The 20,741-nt window shown below is 41.3% G+C and overlaps 1 long non-coding RNA gene across 13 annotated transcripts in view; it reads right to left on the bottom strand.

The window, feature by feature from the left end:
- Nucleotides 1-20,741, bottom strand: part of LOC118089812 (uncharacterized) — a 256,572-nt gene that overhangs the window by 189,941 nt on the left and 45,890 nt on the right. For all 13 annotated transcript variants that reach the window (XR_015951414.1, XR_015951419.1, XR_015951418.1 and 10 more), the window contains exon 3: nt 7,164-7,227. This is a non-coding gene — a long non-coding RNA (uncharacterized LOC118089812). The remainder of the gene's footprint in view (nt 1-7,163; nt 7,228-20,741) is intronic.

Here is a 20,741-nt window from a genome sequence, read left to right as displayed (position 1 = left end):
ATTTCCTACTCGGCTCCACATTGAGGGAAACTGAATTAATTTTTTGCTCCTGTCTTCACTGCAGAATACGTAGAAGATGCCTGAACTGACATTTCCAAGGAGGGAGTCATAAGATCCAAGACAAATATGAGGACAAGAGAAAAAGTTCTAGTCCTTATGAACAAGCTGAAAATTAACAGATCACTTGGTCCGGATGTTATTCACCACCCAAAAGTTCTTTAAAGAATCAAATGTGAAATATCCCTAAGATCAGCCTCCATACTTACGGCTGGAAAGCGGCAAATATAACACCAGTTTTTTAAACAAGAATCCAAGTGGGATTCAGGAAATTACAAGGTATTGTAATGGCCACAAACATAAAGAATTTAAAGTGGGATTAAGCAAATTCACAGACAATAAGGCTATCAGTGGCAACTAGCCATCAGAGGTAGCCTGCCTTTGCAAAGCATCTGCTGTGAAATAGCAGCAAGATAATGCTACTGTGCTCATGCCTTGCTTTTGGACTCCCCATAGGCATCTGTCTGGTCACTGTGAAACACAGGATGTTAAACTAGATGAGCCTTTGGTCTGATCCAGCAAGGCTCTGCTGAGGTTCACATAATAAACTTCATCTGTGCCTAGCTTAGGGTGTTTAAATTTGGTGCCACAAAGTATGCTGCCCAACCATTTTTATGAGTTGGAGGACACCCTAACCCCTTCCCAATAAATATTTAATTCATTTTTAAGTGGAAGCATTTTAAGGATTTTTTGTCTTTCCTTTAAGAAAGAAACAGCCAAGGGCTTTTTCTCTTTTGCTCAGACATCATCTTTAAAGGAAAGACATAAACTCTTTATGCCTATCCCCCAAAAGTCATTCAAAGATGATGAATGGTTGCATGAAAAGGGGAGGATAAATATTCTCCCCTGCTTCAGTTTATATACGTGAGGCACAAATACCCACTTAAAGATGTGAATGTGCACAGTGTACCCATTACCTTACAAGCTACAAGTGCTCTGAAAAATGTTTTATATTTTGTGACAGCCTGGATAGCTCTGTTGGTTAGCGCATGGTGCTGATAACGCCAAGTTTGCAGGTTCAATCCCCGCATGGGCCAGCTGCATATTCCTGCATTGCAGAGTATTGGACTAGATGATCCTTAGGATCCCTTCCAACTCTAAACTTCTGTGATTCTGTGATTCTTATTTAGGTGTATTACCACTACATCCACTATTGTAACCATAGCCTTTAAGATTCCGTAGCCCAGACGGTGCTTCTTTTTCCTGCTGCAAACGTGACTGGTATTCTGGAATGTGCCATCATTCATTTTTCTTTTGCCAACTTACTAGCACATTCCTTTGAACAGAAGTACACAAAGAAGCGTGTCGATCAAAATAAGCCAAGTGTAACAAGTATACTACTGAAACCAGTATATGAGATGGAAATACTATTCAAGCATTCTGGAATCTAAAGGATAAGTTGGTTGCTTGATTTGCGGGGTGGGGCAAACAGGAGGAAAGGTGTGGTGACAGCAAATACTAATATTTCAAGAAGAAACCTAAGCTCTTAATGATCAGGATCAGAAGAAAGAGCACAACCGTGGAAACGAGACAGCTTGAAACAGGCCTAATCTCATGGCTGTCTGAACCTAGAAACAGAGCAGAGATTCAGCCATGCCACCAACATCGTTTCAATTGAATACAATCTTGCCTATCCAAGGGTGGTCTAGTTCCAGAGATAGAATTCCATATCCCACGAACAGATGAAATTCCTCGCTTGTTGATAGCTCTCTTGTGCGGAGTTATCACTTCCATTTACTTAACACTCTTTGCAGTGGATACGGTGGAGCGACAGCTAGTGATGGAATGCCAGCAAACACGGTGTGAGGGTCCCTTACATGATAAAACGGCAGTGGACACTAGTCTAGACAATGAAGGCAAACAGCTCCCCTTTTCTGTTTTAATCAGGGTTCGTTTAATATTTGCTTCCGTTCAGACTATCCATTTCCCTCATTCTGCCTTGATGTCCAATTATCTTTGGACTTCAGTCCCATCAGATTATGAAATCAAAACAATGTTCACATACAGACACACACACACACACACCATTTTTAAGCAACTGGAAAGCTAAATATATATTAGTTTTTCACGCTGAGCCTAGCTATCTTGCAGCTCAAGTCAGTCCCCATATCAGGCAAGCGCATTACTTATCAGCACTGGTACACACAGTGTGGTCTCAGCTGTTCATATCAGTCTTTCCAAGACACTGATATATAATAGCACATCTTCCATTTTTCCTCCATCTTGCCATAATGCTGCACAAATCTTCTCAAAACTAATTATCTTGCCCCCCCCCCCACACACAGAGAGAGTTTCTTGCAGCATGCATTGCAGATGGCTGATTTGTACATTCCACCATTAATGCTAAAGAGATCAAATTCAGAAGTCTCTTGTTTCATTCAATTTTGAATCGTTAGAAGAAGCCATAAGAAAAACAAAGATCTGTCAACACCTGTACATGAGGTCTAAGAGAACTGCATTAATGTTCGCTAGCTAAACCGTGGTGGCCCGGCAGTTATTCCAGCCATAAAGGAAGGGAGTATATTTATACCAATAACAAATATGATACATGACAGTCACTCAGGTGTTGTAGCATATATTTTACCTGACATAATAATGTTCCATTTTATGGGTCACCATTTATCTTTTTTTTAAAAAAAAACACCCACCATTTTTGGTATGTAACATTCAGGGCATTGAAAGCTGGTTGTGGAAGAGAGAAATAAGAATAAGAATATACAGTAACTGGATAATAAGATAATATGTAGTTGCTTAAATATAGATGAACCATGTAGTTAGTCATACAGTGTCCCAGGGGTTCAAATACATTTCAATCCCTAACACATGCTATCTGCAATCCCCTTTTTATCTTTTAAAATGCATTCAATGTTTTTTCAAACACAATTTGTTTTCTATATCCTTAAAAATATAAACCAATATATTTTTAGACAACATTGTTTTTATGCATGAGTGGGTGATCTATGACATCAGACCACACTAAGGCTTGGGCTGCAGTGCCGCAAATGGTGACTGGTATCACACTCCTACTTATATGAAGTTGGGAAAGGACAGCTGCAAAAATTAAACCCATTTGTCTTCCTTTATTATCTAGCCATATATTTGCACCAGTTTCCATGGCTCCTTTGAACAAAAAACATCATATTGCAGGTGTACAAAAGTCAAGGAGAGGTTATCCTGCATAATTATGCATCCTTGTTCCCCGCTTAGACCTAAGCTATGGACACCCATGTGTTTAAGTGATTACGTGTCCTTAGCAATTGTGCTGCCTGCTGAGTACCCAAGCATGAGAGCTACCTTCAAGTTTTGTGCCCTAACTTTCTTCAGAGATGTCCAATGTACTCACTTTTTAAAAATAAAGGTAAGAGTCTGCTGCCCTTGCCCCCCCCCCCCCGGTAAATCTGACTCCTCCTACCCATCTCTTGGTGGTCTTGGAAATATGGTTATGGGTTATGCCAGTGTTTCTCAACCAGTGTGCCTCCAGATGTTTTGGGACTACAACTCCCATCATTCCTGACCACTGGTCTTGCTAGCTAGGGATGATGGGAGTTGTAGTCCCAAAACATCTGGAGGCACACTGGTTGAGAAACACTGGGTTATGCCATTATGCTCACCTATATGTACCTCCAAATTTACCACTACACTATTTATCATGGCAGAATATTTGCATATAAAAGTACAAACGATTTCTGTTCTTTCCACTTTTTGTTTCACCTATGCGTGTTGAGCCCAAAATAAGTGGATACTTTTCAGTTGAAAAGGAAAGTGCAAAAGTATAAGCAGTTGAATATAGTTAATGAATAAACACCGTAAGATTTAGTGATCACAATTGCTATTCAATTTTTCCCCTTTATGAATAATTCAGATTGCATAACTATCCCCATTGCTGTACTCTTAAATGAAAAGTTCCTTTGTTGATACCGTCACTGCTCAAAACACCATATGTTTCTTCCACTACTGAGGATGACAAACTCTCCAAATGTTTTCAGAGTGGGAAGCAACAAGTGGGCTGGCTCTGGGAAAGTGAATAGCAATTGGAATGATTTGGCCCATCTGTATTCATTTTGAGACCTACATGGGCCTGTTAGCTGACTATGAGGTCTACAGAAGACTCTGGGAGCAGTGTGAACAGGCATATTTAGAAAGCAAAAAATATGAAGGGAAAATGCTGTCTTTTCCCCAACCTACAGCTATCAACTATCACATAATGCCAACTCTCCCACATCTGAGGTGTAGGAAGTACTCTACAATATTGTATTTATGAATGAATGTGAAAAGAAATGAACAAACTTCCATTTGCCTGGGAAAGGACCGTGATAAATCTGTCAAATTACTAAAAGCTTTCAAGAGTAGCTTCCGAAGGTCCACTGGGAGTCCTGATCTCCTTTTCAGGTGCATCACATGCTATTCTGGAAGACTGTCCAATCTTCAATAGTGGTTTTGGTCTATGCGCTTTGAGAAGCTAGATGATTCTGCCCTTTGGACACCAGTCACAGAAGAGCAGCATTCCAATTCTATGATTCCATACACATGGTTTAGTTGAGATTCCTGCATTGCAGGGGGAAGGACTAGATGGCTCTCAGAGTCCCTACCAACTCTACAATTCTATGCAAACTTTTTTTTTATGAGGTGTACAATAATCGGGATTCTACATTGTTTGGAAGATATATCCTCAAACACAAAAGTAGACCACACTGTAATTTCTCACAGAAGTTCCAAATTTATGCATTGATTTAGTTATTGATTTAGATAGCTTGCAAAATTCTGGATGTACCCCTTTTGTGCATATGCACATGTAAGTATCTTGCTACTGATCAGTCTGTGTAAAAGAGTGAGGGGGGAAGTCCCTGTTGCTGTAGCACAGGGGTCCCCAAAATAAGGCCTGGGGGCCGGATGCGGCCCAATCGCCTTCTAAATCTGGCCCACGGATGGTCCAGGAATCAGCATGTTTTTACATGAGTAGAATGTGTCCTTTTATTTAAAATGCATCTCTGGGTTATTTGTGGGGCCTGCCTGGTGTTTTTACATGAATAGAATGTGTCCTTTTATTTAAAATGCATCTCTGGGTTATTTGTGGGGCATAGGAATTCGTTCATATTTTTTTTCAAAATATAGTCCGGCCCCCCACAAGGTTTGAGGGACACTAGACCGGCCCCCTGCTGAAAAAGTTTGCTGACCCCTGCTCCAGCAGGAGCTCTTGTGCTGGCTCCCACTAATGGAACACCTTCGTTAAATTTGGCCCAGAGCTTCTCTCTCTCTTTCTCTGATTACATTCATTCATGATGTCTATTTCTGGGACACTTCCCAATTCTGGTGTCCTCCAGATGTTTGGGACTCTAACTCCCATCAGCTCCATTCCAAAACATCTGGAAGGCACCAGATTGGGCTGATCTCATCTGTCCATTAGATTGGTGTTTCCCAATCTCCTGTAGCCATATAATATGGCTATGGGACCAAGGCAACACTTAGCAGCAGCAGCAGATACACTGAGGTGAGCATGCAAAAGCATACCGCAAAAGTGGTATGAGTAGAACAAGATACAGGCTCAGTCTAAAGAGGGACACCTGGCCTTACACTGCTCTATATTCATATTTCAAGTTGGGCGGTCTGGCTTTTGGACCAGGTATACAAGGTATAAATACTTTTATTCATAAATACATGGATAAATAAAGCAAAGAGCCACTGGAAGAATATGGCTTGCTCTCCAAATTGTTCTTCCAGAAGGAAGTGTGTCTACAAAATTCCACATTCGGATCAATTGTTATGTGCAATAATGCAGGTTGTTCATTACATAATCTGCTTTATATATCTTGTTTATCTGAAGCACCAAGTTGTCTCGGCATTCTCTGTTTCAACGAGGAGGCAGAGATGAGGGGAAACGAGGACAGATACAGACAGAATGGAAATACTGTTGCACAGCACCATCTTGGCCTTGTGTTCAGGTCAGATTATATGCCCAACACCTCCATTTCAGTCCAAGTGGAAAAAGAAACTACAGGGTGCAACATTTATCCAGCTGTGTGAACTTTGCTGCCCAGATGTTGTCTGCCAACAAAGCAGGATCAACATAACACTGAATTTACTGTCCTCTGCCACCAGCTGGCTCTGCTTTTTGCAAGTCAACTCCTGGAATGTTTTATGTCTTTGTAATATGCACCATCTCTTTCGACACCTGCTTTTCTCAGTAACAGATCTTGCAGTATGAAAGAGGTTCGGCAAGGATTGATGATAGCCCTCATCAAGAGAACATCCCTGCAACAAGCGTTAGCTGTTGGAACATCACGAATGTGTTTTTCTTAGCTAAAATTACAATCCAATCTGAGAATGAGTCATCCGCTTGATCTTTCCTGCTACCGCATTTAGAAGTTGTGGAAGTATTGTGTTAGAATCATATATATATATATATATATATATATATATATATATATATATATATATATATATATTCCACAACTTCTAAATACACACACACACACACACACACACACACGTATGTATGTATGTATGTCTGAGTTCTTCACATAAAAGGGTTTTAAGGACAGAAATGTGGACAACCACTGTGTGTGTCTCTCTCTCTCTGTGTGTGTGTGTGTGTGTGTGAGAGAGAGAGAGAGAGAGAGAGAGAGAGAGAGATGCATGGGGTGAACAACTGTTCATAAAGGGCCTTTGATGTGTTCCTCGGAGAAGGGGTGAATTGCTCAAAAGAAGCCTAGGACAGCATTGCAAGTCTTATTAGGCCGTATCGCATCTCAGGGAGGAAAGGAGAAGGAATCCATGAAGATCCTGTGTTAAAATTGTTTTTTGGATGATTTTTCCATATTTCCAAAGCAACTTTAAGAAGTTTTCTGACCTAAATTTATGAAAATGAGCACCCCATGTTACAAACCTCCTACACAGTAGTTAATAGGTAACAATTTGCATGTAGGTAGACAATCAAAGCGTGATTATTGCTTATGTGGATTTTTCAACTCTCTGTACACATGCTTTGAGTATGCCAATAGAAAAAGATTCATACAAAATGTGAAGCAGCTCTAGCTAAAACGCTGGGGGAATCCAATTGAAAATACTGAAGGGTGAACATCCTAGAAGGTTCATAGACGCTTTCCTACCTGCAAGATGTTTACCAGCAACCACGGCTCTCCTGTGATAATGGAATGGTATCTGGGACAAACCCTGTTTAAAAGAGAAGAACAGAACCACATCACACCAACGCAGGAGGGGGGAATTATAACATGAGGGCTGTCCTATGTAGTACATCCTAAAGCAATGCAGTAAACACCAGCCAAATCAATAGTGTTACTGAACTATTTCCTTAAGTATGCTTCTCAGTTTCAACCGTGACTTTTAAGCTCCTTTTCTTTCACAGAACCAGATTCCATTTAGTCATCAGCAATATTAGGTCGACGTCATCAGAAAATATTGCTCATCGTGGAGATCGGGACCACAAATTTTGTTCAAGTGTACCTGTTGACAGAGTAGAACTGCATTCTGATAATGGTGGAACAATACAGCCTTCTACGGGAACACCCCACCACATGCACTTGCTCATAACCTTTAGCAGGTCACAAGAGACACAATCCCATGTCACAGGACAGCTGGAGTATTGGACCCAATGTGCTACTTTACCTAGACGGAATTGTTATTTGGCTTGGACAAGCAGCTCACGACAAGACTGATGTCCAGCATTCCATTTTACACTCTACAAACTTATTTGCAGCCCTCAGATACTTAGACTAAGGCTAAGCCACAAAAGATCAAACCTATCAATTCTTAATTATCAAACCTAGAAGATCAAACCTATCAATTCTTAAGGAAATCAGCCCTGAGTGCTCCCTGGAAGGACAGATCGTGAAGCTGAGGCTCCAATACTTTGGCCACCTCATGAGAAGAGAAGAATCCTTGGAAAAGACTCTGATGTTGGGAAAGATTGAGGGCACTAGGAGAAGGGGACGACAGAGGACGAGATAGTTGGACAGTGTTCTCGAAGCTACGAACATGAGTTTGACCAAACTACGGGAGGCAGTGCAAGACAGGAGTGCCTGGCGTGCTCTGGTCCATGGGGTCACGAAGAGTCGGACACGACTAAACGACTAAACAACAACAAGCCACAAAAGAAATTAAAAGAATAATTAACAAGCAGAATGGACCCTTCCCACCTGTTCTAGGGGGGTGTGTGAAAAAATATATACTTATATTGAAATGTGGGTTGGTGGGATGAAGACCGACAGATTAAAAATCTTGCTCCTACAGCCTAAGCAAAGCAAAATGATTCTCATCATTTACACTGAAGACAGGAAAAGAGAAACGACATCAATTCTCCTGGGAAGGGTTCCAAATTATGGTTACATTTTACAGAGGAGATGACTTATTCATGTTAAAATGTGAACATATGGTTTTCCTCAAGGGTTTTCTCTCCTATCGTTTCCATTGAAAATTCACATTGTTGTATCAGAAGTTTTCTGACACAGTGGTGTCTCGGGCTTAAATTTTGTCTGAAGTAGTGTATTAGCCATCAAGTTACAGTAGTTCTACAAAACAATGACAAAATAAAAGATAACCGAGCTTCCACTTTCTTAGTGCAATAAACTGGAGGCCAGAGGCGCAGGATCCAGATTCTTCAGGATGCTGTTATTCTCCTTGATTATTGAAGAGCTAGCATCTATTTTTTTAAATAATAATTTTTATTCAATTTTCAAATTTTACATTTCAAATTAAACATCTTTTATTATACCATGTGTTCACTGACATCCCTCCCTCCCCTTCCAAGTTTCATTTAACTTATCCACCATTCCTGCATATTTCAATATGTCCATCCAATTTGATTTTCCCATCTTACATCTGTTCAAAATACGTTATACTGTTGAATTACTTTAATACTGCCAGAGTTTTTAACTGTGCACAATTATTTTCAATATACTCGACAAAAAATTCCACTCCTCTTTAAATACCTGTTCTTCTTGCTCTCTTATTCTACTTATTAAACCAGCTAATTCTGCATATTCTATCATCTTAAATTGCCAATCTTCCTTACTAGGGACCGCTCTTACTTTCCATTTTCGGGCTAACAAAATCCGAGCCGCTGTTGTTGCATGCATGAATAAGTTCTTCTGTCTCCTGGGAACCTCTGTCTGGACAATTCCTAGCAGAAAAGCCTCTGGGGTTGTTATTGGGGGGGTTTGGGGGGGAGTTGTTTCAATTTTTTTTTCCCCATTTCATTATATATCAATTCCCAATATACTTTAACTTTTTCCAATGTCCACCACATATGAAGAAAGGTTCCATCTACTACTGGGCTGCTCCAAAATCTGCCTTCATAAAATTGAAAATATTGTGGTAGTAATAAAAACAGGTCTTTGGGCATCTCATTTCTTTGCCGCCCCAGCTTGAACTTTCAATGTGATGTCATATGATAACCATGTGATTGACTGGTGACAAGCAGGTAGCCCAGCTGCATTTCAAAGTGGCCACGGAGGGCTGGATAACTCCCCACTTCAGTTGCAAATCAAATCCTCTCTGCACAAACACCAGCCATTGGGGAATGATTCAATAGTTTCTGGTTTGATCTGTTTGCCAAAGTGGACCAAGGAAGTTGCCAGGAGATCAAGGAGGGCCTTCCTGTTAAGAAGCCCAGTTAAATGCTCTCTAAAATAACTTGTCCTCCTTAGGCACACATATACTTGTGTTATGCATACCAAAGATTATCTTGGGCTGCAGTGCAAAATCATTTTTCCAGTGGTCTTATCCAAGTTCTAAGCAATCTGTAACACATGTAGGAATGTTTTTTCATTCTGTCATTGTGATAGAGTTAGTTCTTATGGGTACCTACAGCTGTCTCTTTCATTCTAAACAGAGAGCAACACAGCCCTACTTAGAGAAACTTCCACCCTAAAAAGCATTTAACTGTACACACACAAACCACACATGTTCATGTTTCAGAAGAATTTGTGCAAAGTACGTCAATTCCCCAAATCCCTCTTATGGGTATTTGATTTACTGTTTTCCAACAGAAAGAAATGTCCTCCTTTTCTTGAACCAAAGTGGGGAAGGCAACTGTTAGTTTCACGTTTTTAACCCGTTTGTTTTTTAAACCCACTGCACTGTCCTATAATACCATCAGAATGCCTTCCACTACTACAAGGAATATTTATGCTACATTAATATAATACAAAACAGCCCTTCTGATGTAAATTATTTATTGTATGCTGCTATGTAATCAGATCTTAGGAAGGTCAGGGAGAGAACCCAAAAAAAGAGGCACAGGTTACTGTTCATTTGAGCTGCTTATAAACCATTGGGGGAGTAGGTTAAATTGAAGTAATGCATTTCCCTGAAAACAATTCCCTGAACATCAAAAGCTGATTTATACTAAATCAGACTACTTGTTCATCTAATGCAACATCGTCTACTCTGACTTGCAGCAGCTCTTCAAGGTCACAAGGTGCAGTATCTGTACAGTGGTACCTCAAGTTGCAAATGCCTCAGGTTACAAATGCTTCAGGTTACAAACTCCACTAAGCTGGAAGATTTACCAAGTTGAGAACGTTGACCCCAGGACGAGAACGGAAATGGTGTGCTGGCAGTGCAGCGGCAGCAAGAGGCCCCATTAGCAAAAGCACACCTCTAGTTAAGAACAGTTTCAGGTTAAGAACAGACCTCCAGAACAAATTAAGTTTGTAACTAGAGGTACCACTGTATTGGTTGTTTTTATCTGACCCTTTTAGCTGAAGTTCTCAAGGATTGAACATGAGCAGTCCACATGTGAACCATGTGTTTCCCTCCCCTATGCCATGAACCCCCTAATGATGAAACTATTTTGTTTTGTTTGTATTTTAACACATCAGTTTTAACACAGCAAAGAACTCTCTCAAGGTTTCCATTAACATAACTGCACACTAACTGAATTCCCAGCATCCCAGACCATTGGCCATGTTAGCTGAGGCTGATGGGAGTTGGAGTCCATCACCACCTGAAAGACCACAAGTTCACAGTTCCAGAGTTAGGCATTAAATGCTGTGGCAACAAGTACTTCGTAAGAGGTACGTGGCAATCAAATCTTCTTAGGACCACAAGAAAAGTAAGTGATTTCAAAGTCAGTAGGGTGGGGTTCTACAAAAAAAAAAGCAAAGCAATGCTATACCATGTGTATATGTTTTGCAATGTCCCCTAGAACCATAGGGCTTTGGTGAAATGTCTTCATTATAAAGGCTTCCATATTATTAATAACCTAGAATAGAAAACAAAACAGAATGAGAGGAAACAGCACATTCATCCATATGTCTCGTTTCCAGGAACGAAGAGCCCACATAACAGCACACTCATCCTACCAGTTTACTGACACCCTGTTGATGGAATATGCTGGCTGGTAGGCGGTTGGTGTCTCCATAAAAGCAAAAAGACTAGTAGACCAAACCAGCCCTCGTGTCTGCTACATGTAAGCAAATCTTCAGATCAGTACTGGAGAACTACTCGTTGGAAATGTCCGTTTTTTTGTTCCTACAAGAACTGCATTTCCTTTTTGTCTTTTCTGTAAAAGGAGCAATTATCAAACCCACCCTTGAGATCTCACGGAAACAAGTAAAATAATATAAGGCAAGGTAACTGCTTTTTCTTTACATGGCCACGGATCTATAGAATTTGTTTCACAGAAGGCTAGCAATTCCTACACAGATTCTTTGGCCATGGGGCACCTAATAAAAGGACATAACAAATGTTTTGCAGGTGTGAAACAAATGGTAGGTGCTGCCGATTTCTGAGAAAGGTTTGGTCACTTCAGCATACCGATCACAGCAGGATCGTTGAGCTTGATTTTGTGGCTTAACATTTTGTCCACAATCGTCAACAAATGGATGGGGAGAGCTGCAGGGGGGTGAAGAAATGTGCAAAAATTGCATTCTCCCCAGTTCAACCAGTGGGATTTTCCACTGCAGCAAAAGCCTTCCATGGACAGGAGGGAGGAGCCACTCTGTTCTCAAAATGCTAAGTTAAGATCCAACACAATTTGAACACTATTTAGGGGGGGCGGTTAAGAGAGAGGGGGGGTTAATACTGAATGGAATGGAGCAGAACTGTGGTAATGACGTACGAAAATGTCACAGACTGGAAAAAGACATATTTGCCCATCCCTGCTTACAGAACAAACACCTTTGCTTTAAAATGGTCAAAAGACACCATTTAGCAGGAATTTCTCCAGCAGATGCATATTGAAAATGAATGGGAACAGCATAAGAAAATGGAAGACCTTCTCAGTTGAACTGTGCCAAAAAGTTCAACATGGCAGGTGATTTGAACCCCTTTCTCAACTCACAAGTGAAACTGGATGTACTGCCAGTATTGTACCTGGGACCGTTTTCATTCAAAGCATGAGCGTTACCACTGAGTCCCTCCCCTGCCACAGGTGGATGTATTGTGTATAACATCCTACACCATGTGGGGGGTGCATGCATGGCATCAATGCCTTCTACCTTTGCCCCACCCCCTTGATGCCCACCCATTTAGCTTGGGCTGCATGCGTCTGGGACCCCAATAAGCTTGTGTGCAACCCAATGGAATACCTACACGTCTGCAGGACTATGGGCACAGGTTCCTTGCTCCTGTTCTGCATTAGCCAATTGCCAGCTCAAATCAGCTATATCAACATGGGACTGTTTCCCTTCTTCCGCCTGCCTCTGCCACTGTTCTTCCTATCTCCAGCCCCAGCATTACCAACAGCACTACAGTGGTACCTCTACTTACGAATTTAATGCATTCTGAACACACATTCATAAGTCGAAAAAAATTGTAAGTCGAATCCCATAGGAATGCATTGGGAGAAAAAATTCGTAAGTAGAAGCAACCCTATCTAAAAATTCATAAGTAGAAAAAATCCTATCTAAACTGCATCCAAGATGGCAGATGGAGCTCCGTTCATAAGTAGAAACATTCGTAAGTAGAGTTATTCGTAAGTAGAGGTACCACTGTACTTAATTACCCAGGCATATAGCCCGGTTTGTTATCTCCGACTTATACATCCCCTGTTATAATTCAGATTCAGTTATGGTGAGGAGAGGGGTGCAGCTTTCAGATAACTAAAATAAAAGAAAGAGAAAATGTTCATGATGAAATGGCAGGGTGTTGGAACTTTGCTGGTATTTATTTATTTAAGAAAAAAGTTATGTTATATTCTAGCTCTACAATTCCTTGATTCTATGTCTCCTATACACGATGGGAGTTCATGCACTCAGTATCTAAAGCAGTTATTTGGGTATATTAGGGACTATTATAGCAGAATCACTAAAGATCATGGGCACAGGAATGGGGGGAATGGGTCAGAGGGCACATCCAAAACATCTGCATAACACTTGTTCAGCCACATAAAATACAGCAGTCATGGCAATGGCTATGGTACCTAATTACATTCCCTGTGGCACAAAATATTGCATTTTGAGCGCCGGATGAAATCTCCTTGCCATCTCCTCGCAACAGAAATGCTACTTGAGGGATGGTGCTTGGCTCTCGTGCAACGGATTAAGAACAACTGCATATTTATTGCACTGAAAATGAGTTATCTGGAAAGGCCTGAAGAGCCACTGGCACCGACAGCGAGCAAAAAAGAGGTCATGGGAAGCTGGTTTGCATGGAACACGCAAGGCAATCTCCAGTTACAATTAGAAGAGCTCCAGATGCTTATGAAATAGATAACAGGAATGCATATTGCCAAGAAAACTAAACACATTTTATTTTTCCCATGTAATTGACTGAGCAGCATCCCAATTAGCCAAATCAATGCAAGCTTCCTTGCAATAAAGGGGAAACTGAACATATATTAAATATATATTTTTTAAGAATGGAGGAAGTGGTGCATAGGTTTTTGTGAGAATATTCATATGAGTTATTCTCATATTGCCTGAAATGTAACTATAGCTGGCATTTGAGGAAGGTGGGCTCACAGAACCAGGGCAGCCCCGAGAACAGCCCTCAAAGTAGACCGCAGGGGTTAAAAGGCTCTCATCTCATATTATTGGCCGAGGGAGCCGGCGTACAGCTTCCAGGTCATGTGGCCAGCATGACAAAGCCGCTTCTGGCGAACCAGAGCAGAACACAGAAATGCTGTTTACCTTCCTGTCGGAGTGGTACCTATTTATCTACTTGCACTTTGAGGTGCTTTTGAACTGCTAGGTTGGCAGGAGCTGGGACCGAGCAACGGGAGCTCACCCCGTCGCGGGGATTCAAACCACCGACCTTCTGATCAGTGGTTTAACCCACAGCACCACCCGCGTCCCTTACAGCAGGGGTTACATCTAAGAAAAAGATAAGTTCCCTGAGTTATTGCAAGTCACAGGACTATCTTGGGCCATAAAGGGGTCAAGAGCAGCCAATTTAATTGAACCCAGAATTTCAATAGTTCTATAGCTATGCTAGCTGCAGCTACCAGGCAGTCTCCAGCGCCACCCCCTTGTGCGTCACACTCAAAAATCCCTGGGATTATAGAATCACGGGCTGCTGGTGCCAGGTTATTCCTGGGTGCCGTGATTGTATCACATATAGGTGATAAAAAAGCACACCAGTGACTGAGCAAATTGCACCTGCTCAGAAACAGCAATAAAGGGTGGCACTCAACTAAGATTTCCTCAGCAGAGACCTGCTGAAATTAATGGCCCTAATTTAGCCATGTTCGTGCATTTCGGTGGGTCTACTTTGGGCAAATCCACCCCAACACACCTTAGCCTGAAGGGTGATGATTAGAAGCGGCTATGTTCCAATTCATCTACAGTTCATTAGCCCTCATCTATCTGTCAACAGCCACCAAACAGTAGTCTGGGGCAGATGCCAGAATTACTCCCTGTGAACACTTGACATGTGATAAAGCCCACTAAGCCAGCCTTCACCAAGCTAGTGCCCCCCAGAAGTTTTCGACTACAACTCACAGCTCAGCTGAGAGAAACTCCACTTGGCTCCTTCTCTCTCTCAGCTGTCATCCAGCAGTCATTATATCTAGCTGCGGCAGCAGAAGAGATGAGAGTGAAAGGCCCACTTTATTCTCCTGAGACAGCTGGGTTTTGTTTTGTTTTTGCTTATTTTCTCCCTCAACTGTTTCCACCCCAGTTGGGCATTATAAGAACTTTTTAACTTTAAGAACTGGCACCTGAGTTTGCTTCCTTTGCCTCCTTCCTCCCCACCACATTTTCCTTTGCTGTCGTGTCTTTTAGATTGCAAGCCTGCATACAGGGACCGTCTTGTGTTTGTATTTATCTTCCCTAAGCCATTCTGGGAACTTTTTGCAGTGAAAAGTGCAGGGTGCAGGGGGAGACTATAAACAAACAAACAAGCTGCAAGTTAATACATAAGTGAACCACATTTATCCGAAACGCATTTGAACATGCTGCTGTCGAAACCAGTTCAGATGACAGCGGCCTTATCACTTATGCCAGGCTAAATAAATTCTCCCAAGACTTCCCGAGAGAAATTGTGAGCACTTGTACTTAGGTTGTACAGCTAGAGACTGTAATTTTAACCTTCATTCTATGCATCGGATGCAGGAAACAGAAATCTGCTAAACATATGGCCTGGAATAAGTCCCAGAACGAGGCACCTCAAGGTACGTCCGCTAAAGTTGCCCAGCCTGAGAAATCTTATTAACGGTTTGAATCATGAATGCAGCACTTTGTATTTCCACATATCCAAATTAAATTCATACAGTGCACACCTAGAAACACTGAGGGCAACTGAGGCAAAAATCAAAAGGTTTATGGGACAAAGCAAAAATAAAAAAACAAAAACAAAAGAATCTGTAGCTGTATTAGCTTGCAGCTAAAAAGGGGGGGGGAGGATGGTCGCTGTACGTTTCCCATTATAGAAAACAGCTTCAGAAAATTCCTCCCACGCAACTTCCTGACTGTATCATCATGCAAGGAAGTCTGGAAGCCTTTGAAGATTCCATGCAAAAACAAACTTGCATCTTTATAAGTCTCCCGTTTTCTGACCACCCATAGAGAACATGAACATTTCATTTTAAATGGCCACCCCCAACATGCAAATTTAAAATAGAAAAGAAGGGAGGATGCTCAAGAGTAATCATTAAGCAATGTTTCCTAGAGGAAACAGCATTGTTTAGTTTGAACCAACCTGTTACATTTTGACTTAATAGGGCTTGAAGGGAATCCAGAAGCATTTTTTGACCAGCAGGAGATATAAACATATTCAAAGCTGTGGGCATTTCACACCTTTATTTCTGGAATAGAACTTAGCATCTATCTAGGTTTCGTTTTTTAAAAAAAAGTAGGATTCATATTGCAAACTACAGCTGTGAGCAGCATCTGGAAAAATCTGAAATTGGGAGGAGGCCTGCCAGGTTTGGTCCTGGTGGGAATACTGTGTCTTTAACAGTTTCATAACAGTCATGGAACAGGTAACTTATTTTCTCCCACCACTGCTGTGCCATGCAGTTACATACATTGAATTTCTGCCAGAAAAGGCTAACTAAGTCTAGGAACTGGAATACAAACCTTTAGCATTGGTGAGTGAGGTTTAAATATCTTTGCCAAAGGCTACTACTGTGTGGTCTTCTACTCACAGATTACAAGAGTTGGAGAGGGTCTTGTAGGCCAATTGCCTGCTCTACATAAGAAATCCAGAGCTGCTACACCTCCTGTAACGCTGGCCTCAGTGGGAGCTCCATGTGACACGAATACAGTTCCGTGCCGAATGCCTATCAGACTTCAATTAAAATGTTGCTGGAATTAACAAAACAGTCTTCAGTAAGCACCAGAAATTAAAGAGGGAGGGGGCCTGTCTGACCTGAACTAGTAGAGGGTTCCACAAAATTGGGCCCAGAATACTCCATGTGGAAATGAACCATGCATCCAAGCCATGGAGGGGGCACTAACAAATGATCAGGCAAGGTTATAAGGAATCCAGTGGTCCCTGAGATCTCTTAAAAACAAATTAAGGCCCTTGTGAATTAATACAAGAACCTTGAACCTGTTTAACCAAAGCCTACCCTCTTGTAACCTAAGCTCATTAAATTTCAATCTAGCTATAACTTCTTTATTCCGATTTCTTCTGGCTTAGAAGTCTGTTCCCCAAACAAGGATTCCTTTAGCAGTCATGGCTAATAGCAGTTGATAGGCCTTATCCTCTGTATTACACAAATATCTAATTAAGTCCTTTTTTCAAACACTGCCAAAGATATGAATCTTGGTCAAGGGAACATAAGCAGGCTTCCTCTTCCCTCACCTCACCACAGATTTATCCCAAAGGAAGAGCACAATGACCTTTCCTGCCCACGCTGATCTGCACTGCAAGGATGACTCCACTTCAGAATTTGATTCTGATCTCATAGCACGAGTCACATCTTGGCAGCAGAAGCAGAAGCAGAACGAATGTCTTGGAAGGGCTGGTGCAAATGTGATGTCCATGATAGCCACGTGCAAATGAAAATATATACAGTACAGAGAAAGGTCGAGGAATCTGTTTGAAAAATGTGGAGCTGACTCAGTACCACACCTTTACAAGGTTACGTGCAGCACACTGTGTCGATGCCTATTAGCAATAGCTGTATGAAGCATTTGTATAATGGGCAATATTTGGAAGAAATAGAGCCCCGAAGTCTCCATGCTATTATAGTAACCAGGTCAACATAGTTAGAATGCCACAGGGAGGGTTCATGAGAGTCCAGGTTGACTGGTGAGGGAAGAGAAGCATTTTGGCACTGGCATTGCAAAACCACTTACCTGCAGTTCTTTAGCTTAAAAAACAAAAGGTTTTTAAATAATCATAACGATGATAATGGTGTGAGGCATCTATATGCTGCTGCGTTCATGGGCATAGACATAGGGGTGCAGAGGGTGCAACTTCTCCCCCCCCCTCCCCACTGCCAAATGAAGTTAAAAGAACAAAACAAAAAATTAACTAAATGATCAGTTGCATCACAGATAACTCGGTTCTGGTGCCGCCCTAACATAAAGCCACTAAAATAAGTCCTAGTTGCATTTCAAAATACAGAGGGGCATGGTTCAGCTGGCACTCCACACATGCCTTGGAACTATGAGATTCCTCTAGCTTCACTCAACAGGTGTAGTGAGAATGAACTTGCAAATCTGGGAAGAAGCTGGCTATTACTAATTCTCCCAAATAGCTAACCTAACTAAAGCACATGGCATTAAAGAATCCAGTTTCCACAACTTCATGGTCCCATGTAATTTGGGAGTTTGTATAATGTGATCAGAGACGGGGCAGGCTTTGTCTTTGCTTGTTTGTTTTAGAGCTGTCCTAATCTCTCCCCCCCCCAAAAAAAATAATAATAATTCAGGGTACTATTTGTGCCTGCAAAAGTGGAAAGAGGGGGAGACATTCATGAGTGGGCAGAATTCTAACATCTAAGATGTTTTGGTAGTGTGAAATTGCCTTAAAAATATGGGGCAGTCATTTTATTAAGATAGAAAGAAGGTAAATAGGTTGTTATAGAAATGCTAAGATCTAAATTAATACTTATGAAAGCCAGAGAGTGGGATGGGGGGGGGAGTCGAAGCTCAGCTTGAGCAATGTTTTTTGTGGTGAGATTAATTAATGGATTGTGAATGTGGTAAAAATGTAAACTCAATAAAAATTATTATTTAAAAAATTACAGTATATATGGGGCAGTCAAATACTTCTGAAAAACCTTTTCATTTATTGAATTTATCGATATGAAACAAGGGTAAGAAGTATCCTGTCCCCAAGGCACTCAGTACAGCTTTGTTCAATGCAGGTCCATACCTATTAGAAACCAATGGTCCATGCCATTAATGATGTGCTATAGCTCAAGCATATGTTTCCCGTGCAAAAAGGTCCTAAGTTGAGTCCCGGCATTTCTGGGCAAGGCTGGGAAAGTCTGCATCTGAAACTCCTGGAGAGCCACTGCTAGTCAATGCAGACAGTAATGAGCTGGAGGGACAGATGGTCATAAATTGATGTATTGTAGCGTTCTATGATAAACACAGCTTTAACAAGGAAGGGAAAAAATCTCATCTACTGAAAAGCTATGTTTGCTTAAAAAGTTAAAAAAACTGTGGTGATTTTGAAGGAAAGTCCATGACTACATTAAAAAATGTAATGAAAAGAAAACCGGGGAAGCTCTATAAATACTTCAGGATTTTAATTGTGATCTCACTGTTGGGCCAGAGGTCAGTGCTCTTCTTTCCTCTTAATCTAAACGGCATGAGAATGTAATGGATTTAGCAGACCAATTGACTCACACAGCCAGATCATAACTGCAGAGACAGCCAGCTTATTATTCCCTTCCGCATGCAGTCATTTAGTTCGTGAGAACAGCTTGAAGCAGGCCTGGCCTAACGCTTCCTTGTTCTGTCCCCATGCAGTTTCTTCACTAGGAAATCGGTGCCAAGGAAATGCTTAGCATTAAGGGAGAGAGAAAAAGTGGGGGTTAAAAACACAGATTTCTTATTTGGCTGGGCTGGCCATGGGCACTATCCGCTGCCCTGCCCTCATCATCTTAACGGTTAATGAGCTGTTGAGTAAAGAATGCCTCAGAGTAAAAAAAGGAAAAGAAAGAAAGAAGAACTGCCTTTTTCTTGGACTCTGTCCACTTTAAGCAAGCTATGAGAACTTGAATTTCTTTCAGCATCTTTTAAAAAAAAATCAGGAAGGTAATGGAAAGTTGAAAAACACAACTGTGGGAAAGTTTGATGAGGGGCAACCGTCACTGGTAATCAAAGTTTTCAAAGTGTCCATTTTACTTATTTTGTTTTATTTATTAGATTTATATACTGCCCTTCATCATCTCAGGGCAGTTCACAAAAACAATATTTTTGTAACCACGTTTTCTCCTTTGCAAAAAGAAGGTGAGGAAGCCTCATGGATCTGAGTAGTACTCTACTACAAATGCATCTTTTTAGGAAGCAAAAGAGGAACAGAGAGAGGGGGGGAGGGAGCAAGCTCTGAAACTCAAGGCTGCAAGGCAGAGAAGCCCAATTTCAAAAGCTCCCTTCATCTACTTCTCCCAAAGAGTTTTTACACCATCCACTAAAAACAACATAAATACTTAAAGCATCAATCAGGGTACAATCCAGAGTTTCTGAAGTACTGGGGAGTGTTTGTGCTAATTTCAATAGGATGTGAACTGCACATCCTGGGAATGGAACCAAGTGTCATCTAGTCAAATCCCTTACCAACTGGTTAAGATCTTCCATCCAACAGCCCTCTCCAGTTGAGTGTGCCAAAAAGAGAGAAGAGACGTTCCTGCTAACACAGATTTCTCTGGATAACACAAGCAAGCCAACCTCTCTATGTGTAGATGAAGGCAACTGGACATTTTATTTTTCATAAAGATGCACTCCAACATACACATCTATTTTAGTGTGCATTTGTAATCATAGCAAAAAAGTAATAATAATAAAAAGGACCAACTAGAAAACACACAGTAATCAGTAAGTGGGACAACCGACAAGGTCAGTGGCTCAAAAGCTGATTTATAAATACCATGTACTGGAAAGGAGGAGGATCCTTTAAAAAAAGGCAAGGTGGAATTTATTAAAATCTTAATCTTGAAGTGCTGCTACAGCATTTCTGAGCTCCCAATCTTAATTCTCCTACCTCCCCTTTCCCCCTGCCTGTTACTGTTGGCAGACTCTTGAACTCAAGGGCAAAGAATGGGGAGTAGTTACACGAGGAGGTGAGAGCTAGCAGAGAAGTAACAGTGAAGGTGATTTGAG

This window comes from Zootoca vivipara, chromosome 8, assembly GCF_965207765.1.
Source record: "Zootoca vivipara chromosome 8, rZooViv2.hap1.1, whole genome shotgun sequence".
Taxonomy (NCBI): Eukaryota; Metazoa; Chordata; class Lepidosauria; order Squamata; family Lacertidae; genus Zootoca; species Zootoca vivipara.
The sequence above is the reverse complement of the archived record's forward strand: the minus strand, read 5'-3'. Positions and strand labels throughout refer to the sequence as shown.